The sequence below is a fragment of the Aythya fuligula genome, chromosome W (assembly GCF_009819795.1).
Source record: "Aythya fuligula isolate bAytFul2 chromosome W, bAytFul2.pri, whole genome shotgun sequence".
Classification (NCBI taxonomy): Eukaryota; Metazoa; Chordata; class Aves; order Anseriformes; family Anatidae; genus Aythya; species Aythya fuligula.
Window position 1 is genome coordinate 15,329,808 of NC_045594.1, and position 12,639 is coordinate 15,342,446.

Here is a 12,639-nt window from a genome sequence, read left to right on the forward strand (position 1 = left end):
TTGACCATGAGCCAGCAGTGTGTCCTGGTGGCCAAGAGGGCCAATGGGATCCTGGCATGCATTAAAAGGAGCATGGCCAGCAGGTCAAGGGAGGTGATCCTCCCTCTCTACTCTGCCCTGGGCAGGCCTCACCTGGAGTACTGTGTCCAGTTCGGGGCTCCCCAGTACAAAAAAGACAGGGATCGCCTGGAAAGAGTCCAGCGAAGGGCCACAAAGATGATACAGGGCCTGGAGCATCTTCCCTATGAAGAAAGGCTGAGAGACCTGGGTCTGTTCAGCCTGGAGAAAAGAAGGCTGAGAGGGGATCCTATCAATGCTTACAAATATCTTAAGTGTGGGAGACAGTGGGATTTGGCCAGCCTCTTTTCTGTGGTTTGTGGGGACAGGACAAGGGGCAACGGTCAAAAAACTGAGCACAGGAAGTTCCGCACCGACATGCGAAAGAACTTCTTCACGGTGAGGGTGACGGAGCACTGGAACAGGCTGCCCAGGGAGGTTGTGGAGTCTCCTTCTCTGGAGATATTCAAGGCCCGTCTGGACGCCTACCTGGGCAGCCTGCTCTAGGGAACCTGCTTTGGCAGGGGGGTTGGACCCGATGATCTCTTGAGGTCCCTTCCAACCCCTACAATTCTGTGATTCTGTGATTCCGTCCATTCCAACCTGAGCCATTCTATGAATGTCTGATTCTATGATTGCCTGGAGTAATCCACAAGATCAGGCAATTCCAAAATGAAAGTCCAGCAGGCAAGGCCGAAGGCTGGCTTGGCTTACCTAGGATCTTCTACTGAAGCTTAGGCATAAAAAGGAAGTGTATGGTTGCTGGAAGCAGGGTCAGGCAGCATGGAAGGACCACAGGGATGCTGTTTGCATTTGTAGGGAGAAAAATTGTGTGGCCAAAGCCTAATTAGAGTTGAAGCTGGCCAGGTCTGTGGGAGACAATTAAAAGGCCTTTTGTTTAATATGTGAACAGAAAAAGGAGGACCAGAGAAAACATAGGTCCAGTACTTGATGGGGATGGTTACCTCACAAACAAGGACATAGGCAAAGCAGATACGTTTTTTGTCTCTGTCTTCAATGCTGATGATGGGCTTTGGGACCCTGGGTGCCCTGAGCTGGAGGACCATGATGGGGAAAATGATAGACTCCCAGCCAACCCTGAACGTGTGTGGGATTTGTTACTCCACATGGATTCATACAAGTCCATGGGTCCGGATGGGATTCATCCCAGGGTGCTTAAAGAGCTGGCTGATGTCATCGCGGGACCTCTCTCAATTATTTTTCAATGATCTTGGGAATCTGGAGAGGTCCCGGTAGATTGGAAGCTGGCAAATGGTGTGTCAGTTTTCAAGAAGGGCAAGAAAGAACTGTCCTGGTTTTGGCTAGGATAGAATTAATTTTCCTCCTAGTAGCTGGTATGGTGCTGTGTTTGGGATTTAGAATGAGAATAATGTTGATAACAAAATGATGTTTTAGTTGTTGCAGAGTAGTGCTTACACTAAGCCAGGGACTTTTCAGCTTCTCACACTGCCCTGCCAGCGGGCAGGCTGGGGGTGCAGCAAGAGCTGGGAGGGGACAGACCCAGGAGAGCTGACCCAAACTGGCCAAAGGGGTATTCCATACCATCTGACGTCATGCTAAACAAATAATATGGGGTGACAATAAATAAGGGTGGCTTGCCGGGGTGGGGGGGCCGGCTGCTCGGGGATAGGCTGGGCATCGGTCAGTGGGTGGTGAGCAATTGCATCGTGCATCACTTGTTTTGTACACATTATTATTCGTATTACTATTACTATTATTATCCTTTCTTTCCTGTCCTAATAACCTGTCTTTATCTCAACCCACAGGTTTTCATTTTGTTATAAATTAAGTCTCAACACAATCTGAATTTAGTAATATTTATAAAAGAAATATTTATAAAAGGTATAAAAGGCAAGTAAACAGCGCTGGGTGTACGGGGAGTCTACGCTCCACCAACACGCACACACGAACATCAGACATTCTAAATATACAGAACATTGCTTTTACATACTAAATACAAGTATGCCTATACAATCAGAAATGGTAACAAACAATCCTTTAAGTTCCATGACTTAACAGCCTCCATTTTCCATTCCTTTTCTTAATTACAAACAAGTCTCAATTTTCCATTCCTTTTGAACAATATGTCTTGCTTTAAGTTGTCAAGCAACTCGGTCTTAGGGCCTTATGTATCCCGTTCTTCCCGGATCAAAGAAAAGCATATCTCGTTTTCAAGGCCAATAGGGCCTGGGTGAAAAAGGCACGTCCAGGTCAGCAGGGGACGTAACAGCAAAAGCCTTCGATGGCTGTAGCAGCAGAGGGGCCCATGGCGTAGCAGTCGGATCAGTAAAGGAGCCCGCAGCTCCCTCAGTGTCTGGCAAACGACATGTTTCTGACTGTGGTCCCACATGGCTCTTTAAGGCCTCAGAGACTGCTCGCCAGGTGCTGAGCAATCCCACTGCAACCTTGTCGTTTTTAGTTGCAGAGTCCCACACCTTGACACCAATTTGTTCCCATGTTGCAGGAAGAACGGCCGAAAGCACGACAGACACTAGTATGGTGTAGTGGGTTTACGTGGCAAGGTTTTGGTAGCAGGGGGCCATAGGGGTGGTTTCTACGAGAAAGATCTAGAAGCTGCCCCATGTTTGGGAAGGGCCCCTTTGTTTTCCAGAGCTGAGCCAATAAGCGATGTTGTTTTGTGCCTCTGTGAGAGCATATTTAAGACAGGGAAAAAAACGCTGTGCCACACAGCAGCTGGGAGAGTGAAGGGAGTGAGAAACGGCCTTGCAGGCATCAAGGTCAGTGTAGAAGGAGGGGGAGAGGTGCTCCAGACGCCGGAGCAGAAGTCCTCTGCGGCCTGTGGTGAGGACCATGGTGAAGCAGGATGTCCCCCTGCAGCCCATGGAGTACCACGGTGGAGCAGGGTTCCACGCTGCAGCCCGTGGAGGAGACCACGGTGGAGCAGGTGGCCCTGCACCGATGGAGGCTGCCGCCTGCGGAAGACCCCTGCCGGAACAGATTCCGGGCCGGACCCGTAGCCCGTGGAGAGGAGCCCACGCAGGAGCAGGTGACCTGGCAGGAGCTGCTGCCCGTGGGGGAGCCAGGTTGGAGCAGTTTTCTCCTGAGGAATGGACCCCGTGGTACGGACCCATATCTGGAGCAGTTCTGGAAGAGCTGCTGCCTGTGGGAAGCCCACGCCGGATCAGTTCATCAAGGACTGCATCCCGTGGGTGGGACCCCACAGCACATGGGACGAGAGTGACCGAGAAGGAGTGGCAGAGAAGAAGTGCTGTAGACTGACCATAACCCCCATTCCCCCATTCCCCTGCGCCGCTCGAGGGGAGGAGGTGGAAGAGGGTGGATGGGGGGGGAAGGTGCTTTTGGTTTCTTTCCTTTGTTTCTCACTTCTCTCGCTTGTTAGTAATGAGCAATAAATCTTACTATCTTCTTATGCTGAGTCTGTTTTGCCCGTTACAATAATTATTGCGTGATTTTCTCGTCCTTATCTCAACCCTTGAGCCCTTTTCACATATTTTCTCCCCATTCCTCTTTGAGGAGGGGGAGTGAGAGAGTGGCTGTGGTGGAGCTCGGCTGCCCACTCGAGCGGAACCACGACATATGGTCAGATCATGCTCCATTTTATTACCCGAATAGCCTAGCTTTTATAGTGAACTTAACAGGGGCAGATAGTGTCTCACACAAGATTACTGGTCAAAAGTACTCAGACAAACAACTGCACAAAAACAACCCCACCTGCAAGAAAACAACCCCCTTGTGATTAGCAGTCACGTAGACCTTGTCCTTGAAGCTAGCTGATGGCAACAATATTTTTCTAAATTCCTCAATTGGACGATGTGGGAACACTGTCATGGGAACTTCTCATAGTTGTCCTGGTAGCTTGGTTTGCTCAGCTGCAGCAAGCCATGGGATCTTTGCTGTTTCAAAAATCCCTCAACAATTCCCCCTTTTTCTTTTTGAGCAAACCAAGCCCGATGCAACAGTTTTGCAAGTAACCCTTTAACCACATTTATTACAATACAACACGCAATGATGATTAACACCACAACAAACAGAATCCTTAATCCCTCTTTGATTAATCCCAGTAACCATCTATGCATCATTTCAAACAAATCAGTGAGCCATTGATTGAAAGGATTGATATCATATTGAATCTTTCTCGTGTGCTCTTTCAGGAAAGTAATGGATTTGTGAATTGACTCATTATGATCAAAAAGGTTTAAACAGCACATTCCCTCAAAGTCCTCACACCCATGCCCTTGAGCCAAGAGCAAGAAGTCAATAGCAGTTCGATCCTGTAAGAGCGCATGTCGCAGACTATTTTGATCTGGTAACATCTCCTCAAGTATATCTGTCACGGCATGGGCTTGCTTCTTGGCCCAGCATGCCAATTTTTCTAAGTTGTTAAGTGCGGCCGCAGATGCCACTCCAGGCACTAAAGTTGCCAATGCCGCTCTAGCTGCAACCCCACACAATTCAACATTATCATTGCAATCTGGTGCGAGCAATGCCCATTTATGTCTAGTGATCTCACGCAACTGTGACAAGCTAGGAGCAAATATAGTAAGTTTATCTAAGTAACATGGACCTCCGATAGCATTTGCAGGGATACCTTGCCAGGCCCTATCCCCGCAAATCAGAAAAACATCAGGAGGTAAGGCCATAGCTGTACGATTGTTCCAAACGCTGTAGTTGTTACCCCTTGTCTCCGTGCCATAAGCCCCTAAACCCTGCCTAGCAGTGTCATTGTAACCACAGGTGTTATTTGTATTTCTGTACCCGTATGGACCTTTCCAAGTTCCTGTAGCAGGATCTCGGTAATTCATTCTTATTTGTGGTAACACATTTGGTGCTGCTCTATTTATTGTTTGAAAATGAATACTCACAGGAGGGTCTTCTCGGTCACTAGTCAAACATAAGTGATTCAAGACAACCAATGCCGCGGACGATCGCTCATCGATGCTCTTGATCTCTTTTAATCTCACTAATTGTTCCTTTAAAACCTGGTGTGATCGTTCAACCATCACTTAGCCCGTGGGAGAATATGAAACACTCATTTTTGGCTGAATCTGTAGGAAAATCCATTCCAGAACTTGAAAATGCTGCCCTATCATTCCACCCTTGCCATCACCCGTGTCACTTATACTACTCCTATTACCTGTGCTGTTAGTGTCAGTGGCATCCTCCTGATACCGTTTCTGTCTTTGTCACCCCTTACTCTCCCCCTTTTCTTTTTGCCACTGACCAATCACCACAAATGAATGAGACACATGATTGCTAATTAGGAAAGAGAGTGCAACGTCTGCTATACGTCTGCAAGCAGTGCCGGCTGCAACCTTAGAAGCTATTTGTGAAAGAGCCTGCCGGTGGTCATTTGGTAGTGTAATCTGCGGCTCTGCACTCCTGCCCCGCAATAAAGGTAGTAATATAGCTAAGTCGTCAGTAATCCGTACAATGTGGCAACCCCACTGAATATTATCCAGGAACATTTGTACATTTATCAATTTATGTAACACCATAGTTATATCACCTATCTGGGGACGAATAGTAGAGTCTGATATTTTCCATCCCAAGTATAGCCATGGCTGTTTCTGTTGAACCTTCTCTGGGGCTATCTTCAACCCTTTTGCTTCCAAAGTATCCCAAATAAACTTTAAATCTGAATCCTGGAAGCATTCTGGCCTACCAAACCAAATGTTATCCATATAATGGTAAATAATTACGTCACACCACGCTGTCCGAATTGGTTGTAGTGCCCAGGCCACATACAATTGACATAATGTAGGGGAATTCCTCATCCCCTGTAGAAGCACTAGCCATTCATAGTGCCTTGCCGGGGCCTGTTTGTTAATGGAGGGTACCGTAAAAGCAATTCATTGACAGACCTGCACCACCACATCTGGTTGCCTGGACTGATCGATAAATTTAGCATATGGTTCCCCAGGGGCATGTTCAGGGACTTGTGCAGCATCCCCTGCAAGCTTTGTCTTTTAGTTGTTCTTCAGCTTTCCCCGTCTCCTTAATCTCCTGGCCAGATATCAGAGACTTGCAGGATTCCTGGGCGGTAAGGTTTTCCCATTCAAGACATCTATGTAATTAACGCTATCCACTTACTCCACGTAGCATCAGTCGCATGGTGTGTAGTGGGAATTTTCTCTTTGAACATCCAATGTAACACAGGTAGCCGCGGTGCCAAGAGGAGCTGTGCTTCTGTACCCACAACTTCTGAAGCAGCTCGAACACCCTCATATGCCGTGAGTATCTCTTTTTCAGTTGGGGTGTAATTGGCTTCTGATCCTCGATAGCACAAGCTCCAGAACCCCAGGGTTGACCCCGAGTTTCTTCTGGGGTTTTCTGCCAGAGGCTCCAGGTGAGCCCAAGCTCCCCAGCTGCAGTGCAAAGTATGTTTTGCACAGCTGGTCCGGTACGGACGGGCCCAAGGGCTACTGCACAAGCTATTTCTTATTTGAGTTGTTCAAAGGCCTGTTGTTGCTCGGGGCCCCACTCGAAACAGTTTCTCTTTCGAGTCACTCGATATAGAGGACTCACAAGTTGACTATAGCCTGGCACATGCATTCTCCAGAACCCCACAAGGCCTAGGAAAGCTTGCGTTTCTTTTTTGCTAGTTGGCGGAGACATTGCCGTTATTTTGTTGATCACATCCACCGGAATATGGCTACGTCCATCCTGCCATTTTACCCCCGAGAACTGGATTTCCTATGCAGGCCCCTTGACCTTACTCTGTTTAATGGCAAAACCAGCTTTCAGGAGAATTTGGATTATTTTCTTCCCTTTCTCAAAAACTTCTGCTGCTGTGTTGCCCCACATGATGCTGTCTTCAACGTACTTCAGGTGTTCAGGAGCTCCCCCTTGTTCCAGTGCAGACTGGATCAATCCGTGGCAAATGGTAGGGCTGTGCTTCCACCCCTGGGGCAGTCGATTCCAGGTGTATTGGATGCCCCTCCAAGTGAAAGCAAACTGCGGCCTGCATGCTGCTGATAAAGGGATGGAGAAAAATGCATTAGCGATATCAATTGTGGCGTACCACCTGGCTGCCTTTGACTCTAGTTCGTACTGAAGTTCTAGCGTGTCTGGCACTGCAGCATTCAACGGTGGCGTGACTTCATTCAGGCCCCGATAGTCCACCATTAGCCTCCACTCACCATTAGACTTTCGCACTGGCCATATAGGACTATTAAAGGGTGAGCGAGTCTTGCTCATCACTCCTTGACTATCCAGACGGTGAACCAGCTCATGGATGGGAATCAGGGAGTCTCGGTTGGTGCGATATTGCCGTCGGTGCACAGTTGTGGTAGCGATTGGTACCTGCTGTTCTGCATGTTCTATCCATGGGCGCCGTCTTTGCCATCCTAGCCGGATTCACCCACTGATTCCCCCTTCTCACCGGATTCACCTTACACCAGACATGAGCAAAGGCCCACTTCGGGGTAATATTTACAGGAGTAAACCTAACATTCTTCCCCCAGCACTTCCTAGGCCTAGCAGGAATGCCTCGACGATACTCGGACTACCCTGACGCCTACACACTATGAAACACCATCTCCTCTATCGGGTCCCTAATTTCAATAGTAGCCGTAATCATACTGATATTCATCATCTGAGAAGCCTTCTCAGCCAAACGGAAAGTCCTACAACCGGAACTAACCGCCACAAACATTGAATGAATCCACGGCTGCCCTCCCCCATACCACACTTTCGAGGAACCAGCTTTTGTCCAAGTACAAGAAAGGAAGGAATCGAACCCCCATACACTGGTTTCAAGCCAGCTGCATTAACCATTCATGCTTCTTTCTCATGAGACGTTAGTAAACCAATTACATAGCCTTGTCAAGGCTAAATCACAGGTGAAAACCCTGTACATCTCATGTGGCCAACCACTCCCAACTAGGATTCCAAGACGCCTCATCGCCCATCATAGAAGAACTTGTTGAATTTCACGACCATGCTCTAATTGTTGCCCTAGCCATCTGCAGCCTAGTCCTATACCTCTTAGCTCACATGCTAGTAGAAAAGCTATCATCCAATGCAGTAGACGCTCAAGAAGTAAAACTAATCTGAACAATCCTACCTGCCATTGTTCTAGTACTCCTTGCCCTCCCATCCTTACAAATCCTGTACATAATAGACAAAATCGACAAACAAGAACTTACACTAAAAGCCATCGGCCACCAGTGGTACTGGAGCTACGAATACACAGACTTCAAGGACCTCTCATTCTATTCCTACATAATTCCAACCACAGACCTACCAAACGGCCACTTCCGACTCTTAGAAGTTGACCACCGCGTAGTTGTACCCATAGAATCACCAATCCGCGTAATCATTACTGCTGGAGACGTACTCCACTCGTGGGCTGTCCCAACACTCGGGGTTAAAACAGATGCAATCCCAGGCCGACTGAACCAAACCTCATTCATTACCACCCGACCCGGAATTTTCTACGGCCAATGCCTTCAGCAATCCTACAACGGAAGGGTCTTCTGAAAGTCCAGGCAGGGTAGACAGCAGCCTAATCTTCTCTGTGCTCAAAGCAGCTATGTCAAAAGCCCACCGGTATCCTTTTGGATCCTTGAAGTACCCTCTCTTGAGGTAGTCTATGCCAAGGATACACGGAGCCTCTGGGCCAGTCACGATGGAATGTTTTTGCCACTCATTCCCAGTTAGACTCACTTCAGCTTCCAATACAGTTAGCTGTTGGGATCCCCCTGTCACTCCAGAGATACAGATGAGTTCTGTCCCTTGGTAGCCTGATCGCATTGCTGGCATGTGCTGATGGTGCACTCCGCACAAATTTACGCCACATGGATGTTGCGCACTGGACTTCATCGGGATCTTGAAGGATCAGCTAATTCCCGCAGATGCTGGAGACCTTTATCCATAGTGGTTCACTTGCCTACTTGATATACAATATCTTCCTTTTTGGGATATCTTTCTTTCACAGCTGCCAGGAGTCGCCTCCAGAGGCTGAGAACCTGTGCCCCTCTCCCAGTTCCTTTGTCAATTACCATTTCTCTAGAGAGGGATCCCAGCTGCTTGGCTTCATTGCCTTCTAATTGTTGCCTAATTGCCCCAGCATCCCAGCATCGAAGCAGCCAGGTGAGGATGTGTTCACCTGGGCGTCGACCATAATCCTTTTGTATTTCTCGCAACTCACTCAGGGATAGGGATCGAGTGGTTTCTGATTCCTTTATGATTTCCATCTCTTCTTCCTGCCGTTTTTGTGATGGCTCTGCTTTAGAGGTGCCTGCCATTTCCCCTTCTCCCTCCTTCTTAGGAGAGGCTTCTTCCCTTACTAAACGAGCTGACTTCCGTTTCCATTGTTTTGACTTGACTATGGGGGCGACTGATACCATAGTCGGTTGGTCCTCTGGGTCAGCCACAGCATGTGTTACTTGGTCATCAGACTCAGAGACTTCCTCCCTCTCTTCAAGGTGCTGGATGATGTTAAACAGTGTTTGATAGGAGTAAGCCAGGACCCAGAACAATGCTGCAAGCTGTCGTTCTCTCTCTAACCCTCCTAGGGGGTGGGCAAAAAAGCGAGAAGAGAAACATCACCAGGGCAGCTGACCTAAACCAACCAAAGGGATATTCCATGCCATATGATGACACACTCAGCAATAAAAGGTGGAAACAGGAAGAATAGGGGAGGGGTGGGCTCTCGTTGGGAAAACATCAGCCCTCCTCCCGAACACTGGCTACGTGCGTTGAGGCCTTGCTTCAAGGATGTGGTCAAGCATCGCTCATTTGTGGGAAGTAGAGAGTAATTTCTTTCCTCTACACTTCCACATAGCCTTTTTTTTGTTTTTTTTTTTTTGTTTTGTTTTGTTTTGTTTTGTTTTGTTTTGTTTTTCTCCTTTTCCCCTTCCATTTTGAGAAAGGGAAGAAAGTAATCTTGACCTTACTCTGTTTAATGGCAAAACCAGCTTTCAGGAGAATTTGGATTACTTTCTTTTGAGAAAGTAATTGAGATATAGACAGTTTGTTAAGACATAATAATAATAATAATAATAATAATAATAATAATAATAGTAATAATAATAATAATGTGTACAAAACAAGTGATGCACAATGCAATTGCTCACCACCCGCTCACTGATGCCCAGCCTATTCCCGAGCAGCTGCCCCCCTTTGGATAACCACCCCCATATATTGTTTACCATGACGTCAGATGGTATGGAATACCCCTTTGGCCAGTTTGGGTCAGCTCTCATGGGTCTGTCCCCTCCCAGCTCTTGCTGCACCCCCAGCCTGCCTGCTGGGGACTAGGGGGTTGAAGTATCCTATTAAAGAGGAGAATTTTATGAGGGGGTTCGGTTTAGGGTGAGTGAGAGTGTGTGTTATGTTTGAGAGTTCAAGGGCTAGGATGATGACCCCTAAGACTGTCACTAGGATGGCAGCGGTTTTAGTGATGAGGGGCATGGTTATTGGGGGTGTTTTGGCTGGTGTGATGAAGGAGGTGATTAATATTCCTGCCATGATGCTGCCTAGGGCGAGTCGAGTCTCGCTGCCTAGGGCGAGTGATTAGTGGGTTGTTTTCGTTTATCGGTGTTATTGGAGGAACATGGGTTTGTCCAGCTTGGACTAGGAGGGTTATGCAGATGCTGTAGGTTGCGGTAAATGCTGTGGCTAGAAGGGCCCAAGTGTTTAGGTAGGATGTATTTAGGCTTTCGATGATGAGATCTTTTGAGTAGAACCCGGCTAGGAATGGGGTTCCTATAAGTGCCAGGTTGCCGATAGTTAGGCAGGAAGTGGTGACTGGGAGCATTTTTTGTAGGCCGCCTATTTTTCGGATGTCTTGTTCTCCGTTTAAGCTGTGGATGATGGACCCTGAGCATAGGAATAGTATGGCCTTGAAGAAGGCGTGAGTTGAGATGTGTAGAAATGCCAGTTGTGGGAGATTTAGTCCGATGGCGACTATTATCAGCCCGAGTTGGCTGGATGTTGAGAAGGCGATGATTTTTTTGATGTCATTTTGGGTTAGAGCGCATGTGGCGGCGAATAGGGTTGATAGGGCGCCTAGGCATAGGCATGTGGTTAGGGCTGTTTGGTTAGTGGCTAGTAGTGGGTGTATGCGGATGAGTAGGAAGATTCCGGCCACTACTATGGTGCTGGAGTGTAATAGGGCGGATACGGGGGTTGGGCCTTCTATCGCTGCGGGTAGTCATGGGTGTAGGCCAAATTGTGCGGATTTTCCTGCGGCTGCGAGGATTAGTCCTATGAGGGGGAGAATGGGGGTTTGGTGGGGGTGTACGGCTTGCTGGATCTCTCAGGTGTTGAAAGTTGAGGCTAGCCACGCTATGCTCAGGATTAGGCCGATGTCTCCAATTCGGTTGTAGATTACGGCCTGCAGGGCGGCGGTGTTAGCTTCTGCTCGGCCCTGCCATCAGCCGATGAGGAGAAAGGATATGATCCCTACTCCTTCTCAGCCAATAAATAGGAGGAATATGTTGTTTGCAGTTGTCAGGAGTAGTATGGCAATCAGGAATGTTAGTAGGTAGGTAAAGAATTTTGTCATATATGGCTCTGAGGCCATGTACCATATGGCGAATTGTAGGATGGATCATGTTACAAATAAGGCGATGGGGAGGAATGTTATTGAGTACTGGTCTATTTTTAGGCTTAGTGTGTTAGGAATGTTTTAACAAATCGTGTCCATAAAGAACAGTCCTGTCTGCCTCTGGGCCCTGCACTGGCAATTTAATTCTTGAACCACAGATGCAGTGTGTCCCAGTCTCCCCCTCATTCTAGTCAATTTATCAAGTCTTCAGAAAATACTCCTCAAATTTATGAACCTGTTTGCTTTTGTTATTCCGGACTTCTATTTCTAACAGTTACAGCCTTTTTTCTGTCTTCTTCGAGATTAACTTAACACTGCTATAGGTGTGACTGTCCCTGTGAATGGCTGGTGAAGAATGTTTTAATTACTGGTGAAGTGTCAATAAGAATTTGTGTTTGTATGAAGTCTTTGATGTCTGGGGGTTTCAGAACAACTGATAACAACTAGTGACTGTTATGGGATACTATGCAGGCCTCTGATATCTGGCCAGGTGGCCAAGAGATTAAGAAGAAGAAAAAAAGAAGCTGAAGGACGGCTGGGAGACAAGACCTGCAGGGGATGTTCTATAAACTTGATACGGTGCCAAAGGAGTACAAAGGGGAAGGACGAGAAAAAAACTTGGAGAGGAAGACTACGAGCCTTCAGCATGAAAGACCCCTAGAGACCCCCAGAGGGACCACCGGAGACTGATGCGCATGCTCCAGTAGGAGGGACTGGACCCCGGAAGCTAATTATAATAATCTATTTTTTTTAGAAGTAGTAATGAATATGTATTAGCCTAGGAGCATAAAAATCAGCTACTTGATGTAACTGGTGTGCGTCCTGGTGGAGTGGAGACTCCCGGTGCACCCAGCGCTGTTTGCTTACCTCTATTCTTTTAATAAATCCTATTTTTTTATTTAATCTTATTTCGAAGAATGAACCATTTCTAACAAGTGGAATTTTGAAGTTTATGATGAATTTTCATTCTCAGTGGCAGGTGATGGACTCTACTCCAGAGTAAACAAATGTAGTTGTTGGGACTA